We start from the raw sequence: 15456 nt of genomic DNA, 5'->3' as shown, positions 1-15456 counted from the left end.
TAAACTGGAATTACAGGAGATATCAGTCTGTGAAGCTGAGACCGATAACCGAATGGAAACATCTTTTATTAGGAGAAATCTGTTCTCGACAGGTTTGAGGGGTAGGGGAAATGGTACTGGTACTATGGGTTGTAGTCGTTTTTTATTTGATAGAGGGAAAGTGCAGTCCACTGCAAAGGCACCCGGTCTAATTGTTAGCTTGCATGTTGTGCTGACAAAGGAATGTTACTGGATAAAATTCTTTTTGGTATGGGCAACTTATAACCATATGAAAACTAATGAAGTTAACTTTCCACTAATAGTTCAGTTGGAAAATTCTTGGTGGTGGAAGACTGCAGCACGTTCTGATGCTCAATTTTCTTATGTACCAGTGATTATTCATGGGGATTGTTGGAATTTCAATGGGTCAGCACCAATTTCACTTGTCACTGCGATTCGACAACATATACAAGGGGTACTCAGCACTGTCCATGTTGAGAGTGCAGGTAATGCAAATTGCACTGAAGAGAAACCAAAGGAAACTCCAATCTCCATGGTGTCAAGTGATATGTTAAACATGATTCTATGGTCGGGATCTGCAATTCCATTATGTCTTATACCAGGGAAGCAGCTGTAACTATTGTCAGGAAGGTGGATGTTTTGGTTATGCTCGTGAAATCCCAGTTAGAATTGAGTAATGAAGATATTCGTAAGGGCTTTGCAAACCTGGACCCACTTTTTGATCATTACGATTCAGCTTATGGCACCCAAGAAGAGGTTTCCGGTCGTGCTAAAAATGGGCTTTGGTATTGGAACTGTATGGGCCTCACATGGATTTTTACTACCGTTAAGAGTATTGTCCCTGTGTATAGCAGTGTGCGACAACAACTATATCCTCACCAGGCGCTGGGTCTCCAACTTTTGGAGCTTCATTTAACTGAGGACGTGTTTCATTTAACTCCCATCCTTAAGGACAAGGTTGTTTTCAAGGGGAGTGGAATGTTATGTGTACAGGGGTGCCCGTATCGTATGTGTGTGGGTATTTAGTAGTATCTAGTAGGGTGTAATGAGTAGTTTAGATTATCCCACGTGGATAGTTTATGATCGTCGGATATTGAAAGAGAGCGAGAGGGAGAGTGTGCCTGAGTTATATACTCTCGTACCCTGTAACGAAACTCTTATGAGAAGATTTATGAATAGAATAGCTTAGTTTAACATTTAGGCTTGGTTCACTATGAATCAAGAGGTTACTTACTCAAATTATGATACAAACCCTGTTGTTGTACATCCAGGTACACAACACCGGGAGCCAAGTGTATGCATATGTGTGTATACGAAATTGATGAAGGAGATAAGTTAAGTATGCATACCCGTACGCATACTGGCGGAAGATTTCAAACCGAAAATTTCTGCTGAGTTTGGTTTTGACAAACTCTTAACTATTCACATTAAGTATGCGTACCCGTACGCATACTGGCGGAAGTTTTCGAACCGAAAATTTCTGCTGAGTTTGGAAACTAAACAAACTCAAATCCGGTTGCTTAAGTACGCATACCCGTACGTATACTTAAGCTGGTTACTTTGTCAAATCGGTCAGTTCATGGACTTAAACATTTAAATCATAAGGAATGCAATCTTTGCAAACCGTGGCTATAATGTTCATGATTGATTCAAGTGAATCAAACCGATTTGGTTTCAATTGTGTTTTCTATTGCAATTGAACAACTCTTTAACTAGTTTCATTTGACTCATTTGAACTAGTTATGGTTAAGATGAATAAGGTTGATATGAGAGTAATCATATGGATAACCTTGGTTAACTCTTTGTGAACCAACATGGTGTACACGTTTAGGTACGGTTACATAAACCTAAATGAGAGTACATTTCATTTGTGTGCAACAAGCTAAGTTCGATCTAACGGTTGAAAGATATTATCTTGGTTGAATCAGGTTTTTCATCTAACGGTGAATATTGAATGCTTTGATACCAAGGTAACTTGGATTGCAAACCCTGATTTGAAAACTATATAAAGGAGAACTCTAGCAACTGGGAAACCTAATACCCACACCTCCTGTGTGTTACTAGTTGCATAACTAGATTCGATTCTCCTTTAACCTTAGGTTTCTTCTCGAGACCCTGTAGGTTAACGACTTGAAGAATTCATTGGGATTTTGAAGACAGACCCAACTATTATCTTTATAGTTGTGTGATCTGATCTTGACGTTTCTATCGTGTTGAGTACAATTGAAATAATTGGCTCGAGATTTTATATCTCTGATAGGCAAGATAGAAAAGTAATCACAAACGCTTCGTCTCATCGTTTTTGATTCCACAACAACTTGTTTCGCTAGTCGATTAAGTTTATTGTGAGGTGATTGATAATACTAGGTTGTTCTTCGGGAATATAAGTCCGGTTTATCAATTGGTTCCTTTTCACCTTGATTTATCAAAAGACGGAACAAAAACTCTTGGGTATTTCTGTGGGAGACAGATTTATTCAATTCTATAGACTTTTCTGTATGAGACAGATTTGTCTATCAAGTCTTCGACTTTGGGTCATAGCAACTCTTAGTTGTGGGTGAGATCAACTAAGGGAATCAAGTGCGTAGTATCCTACTGGGATCAGAGACGTAAGGAGCGCAACTGTACCTTGAATCAATGTGAGATTGATTAGGGTTCAACTACAGTCCAGTCTGAAGTTAATTGGTAGTAGGATAATGTATGTAGCGGATTAATACAATGTGGTGTTCAATATGGACTAGGTCCCGGTATTTTTCTGCATTTGTGGTTTTCTCGTTAACAAAATTCTAGTGTCTGTGTTATTTCTTTTCCGCATTATATTTTGTTATATAATTGAAATATCACAGGTTGTGCGTTAAGATCAATCAATTAGAATATCCAACCTTGGGTTGTTGATTTACATTAATTAACACTTGAATATTGGTCTTTGGTACCGTTCAAGTACTTCCTCTTACATTCAATCGGGCTCGCAGATTTCTATTTGCTGATTGCGGATTGAATTAAGAGTTAGAGATATTAAAATCTTTGATACACTTTATTCTACATTGCGTCTGGTTGTTTAGTTGATTCTCTAGAAAGTGTATTGGAGTAAGTCCTCTCAGATTACCATACTAATTGTTGGGTGTGGTTGTTAGACCCCCACATTTTCAATTGGTGTCAGAGCAGGCAAACACATTAAAGACCTTATAAGTCTGTGTTTGTAGCGATCTGAGGGTGGACGATATTGTCTCTGATAAACACATCACCAGAAATAAAAGTTCTGTTTTCCTAAAGTCTATTAAAGAGAAAGATTTGTCAATATCGAATATAGAAGAACCTTGTGTTCAAAGGAAACAAACATACATCGACAAGTGTTTTGCTGACCACCTTACCGATGAGTCTGAATCTGAAGTTGAAAAGGATGCAGCCAAAGAGAGTGAAGTGATTCTAAAACTTGTTAGAATCCAGGCTGATAATGTCAACCGGTTGAAATAAAAAGTCAATGTCCTTGTTGGTATGATATGTGAGCGTGACTCTCGTTTAAAGATTCTTCAAGAGGAAAATCTCAAAAAGGATGCTTTGAAGATTGAACATCTCTTAAGTAAACTCTCATTTCAAGAGTGTTCAAAAGAGTTCGCCATACCAACTGCTTCTGATTTAACTGAAAAAATTATTGGTTCAGAAGCAAAACCGAAAACCCTTTCTGTTGAAAAACCGAAGCCCACATCACACAGAAGGAAAAATTCTCCCGACAATGGTGTTAAGACTGTTCTGGCTAATCACTCAATTGATCATAAAGTGTGTCTCTTTTGTGATTCAAAGGGGTCGTCTAAACAAAAGAGAAATTCTAGGTTGAATGACAATTCTATTATTCGTCTTCAACACACCTTAGATTTAATTCTTAAAGGTGTAACTTACATTCGTATGTCTAAACCTATTGGTTTTAGTACTCACCCTGTGTACCCCACCAGGAAAGTCAGTTCAATGTGTTCCTCAAATGTTCAAACACATAACAGTCTTCCTAAACCACTTCGACGAAGAAGACCTCATGGATATTCTTCAATTAAGAAGGGAGATTATGTTGTTCATGATGTGAAAAAGGTACCAGAAGAAGGAAGCAATGGAAAAATGGAAGCCAACCTAAAAGGATAATTTAAGGATATAAAGATATCATCAACATGCTGAGAAGTCCCTCTGTAAATTCTTCAGGTAAGAATCAACATTATGCGTCATTTTTTGGTGATAGTAAATTTTATGATAACTTTTCACATCAAAATGGTTTTCCTCCAAAGATCAGGAAAAAGAGGTTTAACCATAAACAACATTCATTTGATGAGCTCGAGGCTCATACTTGTGCTAATTAATCACAAGGTTGAATTCTCACTCTCAAAAGAAATCCTGACAGAGTGAGATATTTTTCAGGTACACTTGATGGAAAAATGTGTTTCTGAATCGTCTCCAGTTATCTTCTTATCGTTCTTAGCTGGTTTATCAATTACAAACACTTTTTGTTGCATGAGTATTTTTTTTTTGGTTTTACTTCTTCCAAAAAAGGGGTGTCAAATTGTTGTGCTCTAAATTTTTCTCTTGTGAGAACAAATTTATTTTAGAGCTTGTTAGAGCATTGCTCGGTTGAACCCACCAAGCGTTGGTGTGTCAAGTTTGGTTGTCATATTTTAGTGAATCAAAACTCATGTTAAGAGTCGCTTGATTATGTACTAGAGTCAACTTCGTATAGGTTAGCTTGAAAGTATTAGGATATGAGACATTAAAAGTATTGCGAAGTCTTGAGATGTGAAGAAGCAAGGAGCTACAACGACAACAATAATCCTTCCACTTGAGGTTAGTGATATTTGACTTGAACTGTTTCATTCCCTAACGTATCTTTCAAGTCGTGCATATTGAAAACATAACTGCGAAGCATATTTGAACTCCAGATAGACATAGTATTAAGGAATACAATACGAGGTTTATCGCTTAACCATTAAACTTTGTAGATAAGACATCGCCATAATCATTTGAATGCTATTGTGATTATGTATGGGTATGAGGTGAGGATTTCATCCTAGGGAACAATGTTTACATGTGTTCTAAAGAAGTAAGTTCATAAACTTGTTTGTGGACCGAAAAGGAAACTGCCAGGTGTTATTGGTTTTGTTATTCATTGCATATCTTATGAACAACCAATATGTGTGATTGAGTATAACCGCTCACAACTTGTTGTGTTCTTGGTAGAACTATTCACAAAGGCTTGACTTATGTATTGGTATATATTTTATAAGTAAAACCAATCTTAAGTAATCACCTGTGGTATGATCGGGTTTGTGTGTCTGACCGAGTATGGGAAAGGGGAACCAATCCTAGTAAGAGGTGCAATACATCACAAGGGGAACCGATCCTTGTATGGGGTGCAACAAGGTTTATAGCAGAAAGGGGAACCGATCCTATGGACATGTGCAACACGTTTTTAGGCAAAGGGGAACCGATCCTATGGACATGTGCAACACATATAAGTTAGATACCATATATATATATGTGGGGGGGGGGGGGGGGGGGGGGGGGGGGGAACCGATCCTAGTACCTAGCCAACCGAATTTTGGAAAGTTAGTGTGACTATGCACATTACTCACATGGAGGTAGAACCGAAACTTGTTTTGGTAGAACCGTTAAACCCATGATTGTGATTGAATGTTGGTTTGATCAATCACATAGTTGCAGGATTTGACTATTTTATAAGATCGTGGTGGAAATCACGTATGAAGTATGTAATACTCCTATTCCTAAATATGTTAGGAATCATGCTAATGTATGTCTTGAGTGACTTACATGTTCCTTTGGTTAACATAGGATTGTATATCATTTTGTTGAGTAACAATGATAGTAAAGCCTATTGTTTGTGGGTGAAAACGGTTTCTGCTGTTTTTGGTAATTTCGTGTGTGGATGAGAAACGAGTCTAAACCCTAAACAATGTACTGCACGGGTGTACTTTTGATTCGAGAGATCAATCTGTACAATCCTAGCCTAAACCAAGAAATGGTCGTTCCAGGCTTGCTTCGGTCACAAAGTGAAGGAGAAGGGTTGGTCTTAGGGATGGAAGTGAAGAAAGTGTTGAGACCAGAATAGTTAATTCTAGGAGTGAGGGTGTTTCGTGACTTGTATCAGAAAGTTGAACTGGCTAGCTGAATGAAAAGCTATCAGATGATTTCTGGATGTTGTATTTTTTCTCCTGACCAAAACTTGTTGTTTGGTGGAAAATAGGTGAGACCTATTTATATAATTCGCAACAAAACGTACCCTGGTCTCGTAGGAAGTGGAAACGATTGAGTGGTGGAAGAAGGGATGATGAGTGCTAAATAGTGCATATTTATATATATTTTTGTTGGCATTTAACTCATCTTTTGCGCATTAATTCTACATTTTATCCCATATTCTGTATTTTCATTGTTTTCAAGAATAAATATTTTTTCTTACTTAATTTTGCATTTTTAGGTAATAAATAAAGTCTGGATGAATTGCGGAGCAAAATGAGCAGAAAAGTAGTGAAAAGCCGGGAGGAATTACGCAAGGAAGCCGCGAAGAATGTTGCGCACAAGACCAAAAAGCTAGGAATGGGCTCAAGAAGGAAGAATTGTTCTTAAAGAAGATATGGGCTTGGCATACCCAAGGCCCAAAACCCTTACCCAAATCCATTTCCTTTATCCATACCCATTTCCATGAGAGCCGTCAGATTGGATCCATCTTGTCATCCAACGGTCACCTCATCACTGTGCATCAAATCCCGATGATTCCGCCCAACACTACAGCACCTAACCTAATCTAGCACCGTTGACTTCGTTGTGTTCCACATCCAACGGTCGCTACAAACTTCTTCTCTCTTAGCCGTCCGATCTACCTACCATCTCCATATCCAGCGTCTCAGCTCGCCAAACATCGAACCAGATGCTCCCGCTTCACACCCTAGCACCGAATCCTATTATCCACCCAAACAACCCATCGCCCCAAAACTTCATCTCCTTCACCCGACAATTGCAGAGCTCTGCAACTCCACCACCTCCCCTCTCTGCCGCTGTCACTTCCGTCACCACCACCAGTTCCATCACTGCCACTACTATCTCCATACCGACAACACCCCCATATCCCTAGCCTAGTTATTTTCTTCATCTCACAACCTCTGAAACCCTAGGTTTTGGGGTGAGTAAAATAACTCGAAATTAGGGGACAATAGGAGCAGAGGAAGAGCATCAAGGACTAGAGGAGGCATGGGTCGAGCAGATTTTGGGAGTTTGTAAGTTAAATTTTGTTTAATTTAAGAAAACCCTAATTTGTAATTTGGGGGAAACCCTAATTTTATTGTCTGGGTATAAATTGAGGGTTGGGTATCACTGTTAAAACTTGTTCTTGGACTAGCCAAGTTTCCACCCAATTTGGGTTAGTGTATGTTTAATTTTAATGTTCAATTTCAATTTATGCACTGTTAACTGTTAGGGTTCTTGTTTGGCAAATTTTAATTCTCTGTTTATATGAATGCTCACTGTTAGTTCACCATGTTGTTCACTGTTGTTGTCATGTTAGTTCACTGTTAATTTGTCATGTTAGTTTAAATGCTCACTGTTAATGTTTAATTCACTGTCATGTAATGTTATGTTCCTGTTAATGCTAGGCTAGAAGCCCTTGAAGCTTTGATTTGATTGTGCAATGGAAGAAATCAGTGCTCATAGCAAGCTGATTATCTTGCCATTCCTTGTGTATGCTTAGGTTGCACTGTTGATTGAGCATTGGGAGAAACTAGTGCTCATAGCAAGCTAGTTCTCTTCCCATTCTATATGAATGCCTGTATTCTTGCCTTAGTTTTGCTCCATGTTAGCTTCACCATCTTCCCCTGCCTTAGGCTAAATGCCTTTGTGTCATTTTCACTTTGCTCCATTTTGTTTTGTTTTTGTTCACTGTTTTGTTGCTGTTTAGTTTTTCCATTGTTTTTGCCCTGTGTTGCTTTTGTTTGCTATTTTCTCCTGTTGTGCATTTTCTTCACTGCTTGAGCAGCTGCAGCTGCTGCTGCAACTCTGTTGCTGCTGCTGCTCCCCTTCCACTGCCCTGCAGTACTGCACTGCTGCATTGCTTCCCTTGGCTTGTTCTGCTGTTGTTGCCTCACTGCTGTGCAGTATTGCTGCTGCCTTCACTTCCCTTGCAGCTACCCTGCTACCACTGCTGCATTGCTTTTCTTTCTTGCTCCTGCTGCTGCTACTACCTGCTGTGCAGCACTTGTGCTGCTGCCTTCCTTTCCCTACTGCTGCTGCTCCAAAGCTCACTTCACTCCTGAGCCCAAGTCCAATTCAGTGAAACCAAAGGCTAAAGGCCCAACCAACTGAGCCCAAAGCTCAGTTCACTCCCAAAAGCCTCTGAAGACCAGTTAAGGCCAAAGCATAGTTCACTTTCCAAGCAAAGGCCCAGTTCACAGTTACCAAGCCCAGGTTTGAACCTAAAGTTGAAGCCCAATTCAGTCAACTGTGGGCTTAATCCATAAGCCTAAACTCAAAATCCCAAGACCAAACCAACTGAGTCCAAGGCTCAGTTCATCATTCAAAGGCCCAAAAGCCCATTTACACTTCAAAGACCAACTGAGCCCAAGCTCAGTTCATTTTATTGTTATCAAACCCATTAGTACTCTAAGCCCATTAGCAATTTAGAGCCCATTAGCAATTTAGAGCCCAAATAGCTAAACACAACAAAACACTCCCAATCTCTGTGGATCGACCCGTACTTGCACGAGCTACAACTGACGACCGTGCACTTGCGGTATTACTGTAGGCCCCCGTTTTTATTGCGCTTAATTTTATACACATTTCCGGCCCCACCAAGTTTTTGGCCGGGGATAAATTTTTATACCTTTTAGAAGCCTACCAAGTTTTTGGCGCCGCTGCCGGGGATTGGTGCTGTGTTTTTCTTAGCTATTTTTGCATTTCATTGCATAGCATTTGCATCTGCATCTGCTTCACTTCATTTGCTGTTGGACCTGCTGTTCTGAACCTGTTTTTCCTCTGCTGGGACGCCACCAAGGAAAAGAACCAAAACCCAACTGGGTTTTTGCAACAATATCAGAGCAGCTGGGCTGTGCTAAAAAGGTAAGCCTAAACCCATTCATTGAGAGAACCCAACCTGTGGGCTTCCAAATTTCTTTAATTGTGGGCTTGTAATAATTAACCCAATTTTTTTGGGCTTTTTATTTTCCTATTGTGGGTTTGTAATAATTTATTTTTGGGCTTGTTTGTTTAATTTGTGGGCTTGTATTTATTTTGTGTGGGCTTGTTTAAATTCTTCCATTGGACTTGTATTTTGGACTCTGGGTTTAAACCCAGCTGAGCTTATAACTGATTGTGGACTTGCTGCCACTCAAGAGTGGACCTCGAAACCAAAGTTTTAAAACAAACGTCGGGCCTTAACCAACTGGGCCAAATTAAACTTTCAAAATTAAAACTTGGATTTTCGTAGGCCGCAGCCTTCATTCCATTAGAGGACCAACAGTGGGCTTGCTCCCATTTCAAAAAAACCAATTTTATTAATTTTATTTTCTTTTTAAAAAAAAAAAAAAATCTAAAATTTCTTTGCTCCCAATTTTAAAACCAAATTTTTACTTGCTCCCATTTAAACCAAATTTTTTATTTTACTCCCATTTTAAAACCAAATTTTCAAATGTCTCCCACCAAAACCAAATTTTTCCCAAAAATCCAAACCCTTAAAACCAAATAGTGGGCTTTGTGTCATTTCAAAATGGACCAACCTCGTGCTCTCCATGAATACATGTATCCATCAATACAAATTCCATTATCATGTATTGTATTACCTCAAACCAATAACCCTTTTAAAATAAATGCAAACATGATACAAATACTTCCTATATTTCGAGGGTTCGATTCTGAGAACCCCTATACTCATGTAAGAGAGTTTGAACAAATTTGTCGGACTATGCAACCTGATCATTGTCCGAAGACTCTCTGAAATTGCGTTTGTTTACATTTTCTTTAAAGAAAGGGCCAAAACATGGTTTTACGGTTTGAGACCACAATCAATCACCACTTGGGAACAACTCACTAATCAATTTTTCCAAAAATTTTCCACATCATAGGACCATCGCTATTCGTCAAAGTATCAATTGTTTTGTCCAATTGGATGAGGAAACTGTTTTTCACTATTTTGAACGTTTTAATGATTTGTTGAGTGAATGTCCGCACCATGGAATTGAGAAGTGGAGACTTGTCGTCATCCTCTATGAGGGACTAGACTTTAAATCTCGAACCATGGTTGAGTCTATGTGTAATGGTGAGTTTATTGATAAATCTGTGGATGATGCATGGAATTTTTTAGCCGAGATTGCAGAGAAAACCCATCAATGGGAATCCGTTAGGGAAACAGGAACAACACCACATGATATGAGTCACCCCATGAATTAGAGTTTTATTCTTGTAATAACTCCGACCTTAGGATTGAAAATTATCCTAGATTGCAAAATTCCTATCATGATGATGATGATGATTATGATGTTATGTTAGAAGAACATGTCTATACTGAAAATGTTATGGAACCTTTGGGTTCAAATACATTAGGCTTCTCTGCCCCGACCTTAATGCATGATATTTCTTCTAGTATTCCATGTGATGTTTCCCCTGATTGCCGATGCATGAAATAAATCTGTTGATGTTGATAATTCTGATTGTGATCTTGCCAATTTGATTGATGATTGTGAGCATGATGTGACATGTGTAGATGAGTTAGGAGATTTTGATTTGATTGATAATGATGTGCCTATTCTTCTACCTAAGTCACAATCTGATGGCCTTCCACCCAACCTAGATTTGGTTTGTACCCATATTGTCAAACCAATTTTTCTGAAAATTCCTAATCTAGGATTGGAACTGTGTGCTTCCCAAGTCCTCTTGGACTATTTTGCTTCAAAATATAACACTTTTAAAGAGCCACAGTTGGAAATTGCATGTTTGCCCATCCCGAAAACAGTCCATTATGAGTTAGACCTTTTGAATCCTGAACCCTAAAATTAAAAATTTTGTGCTTAAAAGTAAACCTGTTGAAAATTTAGGTTTAGGGGTGATTCATTCGGTTTTTCACTCTCACTCCCATTTAAGTCCAATTTTAGTGTTTTGAAACTTCTTTGTCTCTACACTTTTCTTTTGGGTTGATCCTCAACTCTTTAGATTTTGTGTATGGTGAATTTTTTGTATATAATCCAGTAGATAAAATTTCTTAAAAACCCTTTTGTTCCTTTTGTATATATTTTGCTAATCCAATATGATCTCGGCTGAAATATGTTGGATTTTTGCCTTGAATAACGGAGTTTTAATTCTGCTTTCGCCGAAATCGGGTATTCTCTCTCCTTTTACTCTACTCAGCATGTCCCTTTCCATATGTTGTTTTAATTCTTTCCATATTTTGAAACATTGAGGACAATGTTTAGTTTAGGTTTGGGGGTATAGAGTAGATACGTGATAATATGCTATAATTGAAAACGAACTCCTTCTTCTTTTTGAAAAAATTGAAAAATTCCAAAAAAATTGAAAAATCAAAATTGAAAAAAATTAAAAAATGAAAAAAAAAAAAAAATGAAAAACATAAAAATGGAGCTCATTTACCTTGAAATGTTGACTCTTGTGCAAATATGTATTTTTATTAGGAGTCTTAGTCTAGATATTTAGGCACCCTGATTCTAGCACAATTCACATAGTGATAAGAAATTTGCACGCGCACGATCTACCAATACATGTATGGCCTCGATCTTCAAGGTGTTTGATAGGAAGTTACGATTGCCAATCACTTTAGAATACTGAACGAAACTTGACTAGCTTGTTCTTTGGTTGGTTGGGATAGAAGGTGGAGGTTACATTAAGAAAGACAACCATCGAATTTAACTGGGTGCATCAAAAAGGGCTACCTCTTGCAAAGTGTCATGTAATCTTTTGTTTCCTTTTGTATATGTATCAAAAGTGTTTCCTTGTTCAAAAAAAAAAAAAAAAAAAAAAAAAAAAAAACGATGTATATATTCAGAAAAAAAAAAGAGAAAAAAAATCAGAAAAATACAAAAAAAAATTCAAGTATTTATCAATTCCATCATCTCTTGTTCCAAAAATAAAGAGAATAGTCAATGTAAATAAGAGTCATGTAAATAGTCATCTTTTGTTGTTTCATTGTAATAAGCAAGGAGGGTGTATGCCATTGATGTACAACGCGAGTAATTGTGAAATACCTCCAACTCATTCACAATTCTCGTAAAGTCCGGACAGCTAGCTAGATTTCGACCTCAGTTCTTAGCCTGAGAAACTATCTCTTGGTGATTAGTAGTCATAACTTCAGATCTTTCTTTACACATGTGTAGATACACTTTACACTCTTATCACATGTCTTTTATTTGTTATCAGTGCTAGGATTGTGCCTTCGATAGCTAGATTGACATCTCCATTTTGCTGTGAGCTTAACTGTTTTGCACATGTCACATTTGACGGAATCTGAGCTTATATTTTGTCCTTAGGTTTTGTAGGCACACCTCTGGTAAACCTTCACGAGACTTCAACTCGTCCACTAGGGACACTTAGTGGTTTAAAAGGCTTAGTGCATACGCTAAATGCATTCGAGAGACCAGCGACAATGGTATAGTTAGGATTTCCTTAGTTTTGTTTTACTTGAGGACAAGTAAAATTCAGGTTTGGGGGTATTTGATGAGTGCTAAATAGTGCATATTTATATATATTTTTGTTGGCATTTAACTCATCTTTTGTGCATTAATTCTACATTTTATCCCATATTCTGTATTTTCATTGTTTTCAAGAATAAATATTTTTCTTACTTAATTTTGCATTTTTAGGTAACAAATAAAATCTGGATGAAGTGCGGAGCAAAAAGAGCAGAAAAGTAGTGAAAAGCCGGGAGGAATTACGCAAGGAAGCCGCGAAGAATGTTGCGCACAAGACCAAAAAGCTAGGAATGGGCTCAAGAAGGAAGAATTGTTCTTAAAGAAGATATGGGCTTGGCATACCCAAGGCCCAAAACCCTTACCCAAATCTATTTCCTTTATCCATACCCATTTCCATGAGAGCCGTCAGATTGGATCCATCTTGTCATCCAACGGTCACCTCATCACTGTGCATCAAATCCCGATGATTCCGCCCAACACTACAGCACCTAACCTAATCTAGCACCGTTGACTTCGTTGTGTTCCACATCCAACGGTCGCTACAAACTGCTTCTCTCTTAGCCGTCCGATCTACCTACCATCTCCATATCCAGCGGCTCAGCTCGCCAAACATCGAACCAGATGCTCCCGCTTCACACCCTAGCACCGAATCCTATTATCCACCCAAACAACCCATCGCCCCAAAACTTCATCTCCTTCACCCGACAGTTGCAGAGCTCTGCAACTCCACCACCTCCCCTCTCTGCCGCTGTCACTTCCGTCACCACCACCAGTTCCATCACTGCCACTACTATCTCTTCACCGACAACCCCCCCATATCCCTAGCCTAGTTATTTTCTTCATCTCACAACCTCTGAAACCCTAGGTTTTGGGGTGAGTAAAATAACTCGAAATTAGGGGACAATAGGAGCAGAGGAAGAGCATCAAGGACTAGAGGAGGCATGGGTCGAGCAGATTTTGGGAGTTTGTAAGTTAAATTTTGTTTAATTTAAGAAAACCCTAATTTGTAATTTGGGGGAAACCCTAATTTTATTGTCTGGGTATAAATTGAGGGTTGGGTATCACTGTTAAAACTTGTTCTTGGACTAGCCAAGTTTCCACCCAATTTGGGTTAGTGTATGTTTAATTTTAATGTTCAATTTCAATTTATGCACTGTTAACTGTTAGGGTTCTTGTTTGGCAAATTTTAATTCTCTGTTTATATGAATGCTCACTGTTAGTTCACCATGTTGTTCACTGTTGTTGTCATGTTAGTTCACTGTTAATTTGTCATGTTAGTTTAAATGCTCACTGTTAATGTTTAATTCACTGTCATGTAATGTTATGTTCCTGTTAATGCTAGGCTAGAAGCCCTTGAAGCTTTGATTTGATTGTGCAATGGAAGAAATCAGTGCTCATAGCAAGCTGATTATCTTGCCATTCCTTGTGTATGCTTAGGTTGCACTGTTGATTGAGCATTGGGAGAAACTAGTGCTCATAGCAAGCTAGTTCTCTTCCCATTATATATGAATGCCTGTATTCTTGCCTTAGTTTTGCTCCATGTTAGCTTCACCATCTTCCCCTGCCTTAGGCTAAATGCCTTTGTGTCATTTTCACTTTGCTCCATTTTGTTTTGTTTTTGTTCACTGTTTTGTTGCTGTTTAGTTTTTCCATTGTTTTTGCCCTGTGTTGCTTTTGTTTGCTATTTTCTCCTGTTGTGCATTTTCTTCACTGCTTGAGCAGCTGCAGCTGCTGCTGCAACTCTGTTGCTGCTGCTGCTCCCCTTCCACTGCCCTGCAGTACTGCACTGCTGCATTGCTTCCCTTGGCTTGTTCTGCTGTTGTTGCCTCACTGCTGTGCAGTATTGCTGCTGCCTTCACTTCCCTTGCAGCTACCCTGCTACCACTGCTGCATTGCTTTTCTTTCTTGCTCCTGCTGCTGCTACTACCTGCTGTGCAGCACTTGTGCTGCTGCCTTCCTTTCCCTACTGCTGCTGCTCCAAAGCTCACTTCACTCCTGAGCCCAAGTCCAATTCAGTGAAACCAAAGGCTAAAGGCCCAACCAACTGAGCCCAAAGCTCAGTTCACTCCCAAAAGCCTCTGAAGACCAGTTAAGGCCAAAGCATAGTTCACTTTCCAAGCAAAGGCCCAGTTCACAGTTACCAAGCCCAGGTTTGAACCTAAAGTTGAAGCCCAATTCAGTCAACTGTGGGCTTAATCCATAAGCCTAAACTCAAAAGCCCAAGACCAAACCAACTGAGTCCAAGGCTCAGTTCATCATTCAAAGGCCCAAAAGCCCATTTACACTTCAAAGACCAACTGAGCCCAAGCTCAGTTCATTTTATTGTTATCAAACCCATTAGTACTCTAAGCCCATTAGCAATTTAGAGCCCATTAGCAATTTAGAGCCCAAATAGCTAAACACAACAAAACACTCCCAATCTCTGTGGATCGACCCATACTTGCACGAGCTACAACTGACGACCGTGCACTTGCGGTATTACTGTAGGCCCCCGTTTTTATTGCGCTTAATTTTATACACATTTCCGGCCCCACCAAGTTTTTGGCCGGGGATAAATTTTTATACCTTTTAGAAGCCTACCAAGGGAGTAATGGGTAACGCCTGGAATTTATGTTTCCATAATGAAGGATACGTTTACACCATTACTTCTTGTCATTACTAACCGCCCCGCTTTATGACACTTTCCTGTAACGGGAGTATTGCACGCCGCAAGCTGTAAACCGCCAGACCAATACCCTAATAAGTATCCCCCAGTTTGTGACATGGTTTGATGTCTCGAGTG

This window comes from Papaver somniferum, chromosome 9, assembly GCF_003573695.1.
Source record: "Papaver somniferum cultivar HN1 chromosome 9, ASM357369v1, whole genome shotgun sequence".
Classification (NCBI taxonomy): domain Eukaryota; kingdom Viridiplantae; phylum Streptophyta; class Magnoliopsida; order Ranunculales; family Papaveraceae; genus Papaver; species Papaver somniferum.
The sequence above is the reverse complement of the archived record's forward strand: the minus strand, read 5'-3'. Positions refer to the sequence as shown.